An 894-nucleotide genomic window follows, 5' to 3' on the forward strand; every position below is an offset into this window, starting at 1 on the left:
CACCACCACCAAGCTCCAAGGGATGCAAGAAACAAACCACCTTTCTCTCCTTCTTCTCCTAGCTAGAACCGCCACCATCAAGAGCTCCAAGAGAGGTTACCACGGCCATAAGAAGAAGAGAAGAGGAAGAAGTTAGGGCCGGCCACCAAGGAGGAAAAGAGAGGAGAAGAATAATAGAGTTGATCACCCGTGAAGGCACCTCTACCCTCTTTTATAATCCTTGGTCTTGACAAATAAGGAAATTTTAATAAAAATTCCTTAATTCTTTTGTCATAAAAAAGAAAAATTATTTTAATTAAAAACAATTTTCTTCTTTTAATAATAATGGTCGGCCACTTCTAATTCCCGAAACAAGGAAAATTTAATTCACACAAGAATTAAAACTTCCTAATTTGTTTCTAGAAATTTATAAAAATTTCTCCAATAATTTTTATCCCTTCATGATTGGTTAATAAAAAGGAAATTTTATAAATTAAAATTCTTCTTCTAAACATGTGGATAATTTCCAAAAGAAAAGTTATCTCTAAAAATTAAAATCTCTTTTCAATCTACAAATAAGGAAAGATATCAAATCTTTTCTTAATCTTTTGTAGAAACTAATAAAAGAGAATATTTAATTTTTAAACTTCTCTTTTAAATTATTATCATGGTCAAAAAGGAAAGTTTTTCTTAAAAATAAAATCTCCTTTCAATCTACAAATAAGGAAAGATTTCAAATCTTTTCTTAATCTTTTGTAGAAAGTTTTAAAAGGAAAGATTTAATTTTTAAACTCTCTTTTAAAACTATGATATCCACATGAGAAATAATTTTAATAAAAAATCCTTTTTAATATGATGCGGCCGGCCACCTAAACTTGGGCTCCAAGCTATTGGCCGGCCACCTTTAGGCTTGGC

This window comes from Zingiber officinale, chromosome 3B (assembly GCF_018446385.1).
Source record: "Zingiber officinale cultivar Zhangliang chromosome 3B, Zo_v1.1, whole genome shotgun sequence".
Lineage (NCBI taxonomy): Eukaryota > Viridiplantae > Streptophyta > Magnoliopsida > Zingiberales > Zingiberaceae > Zingiber > Zingiber officinale.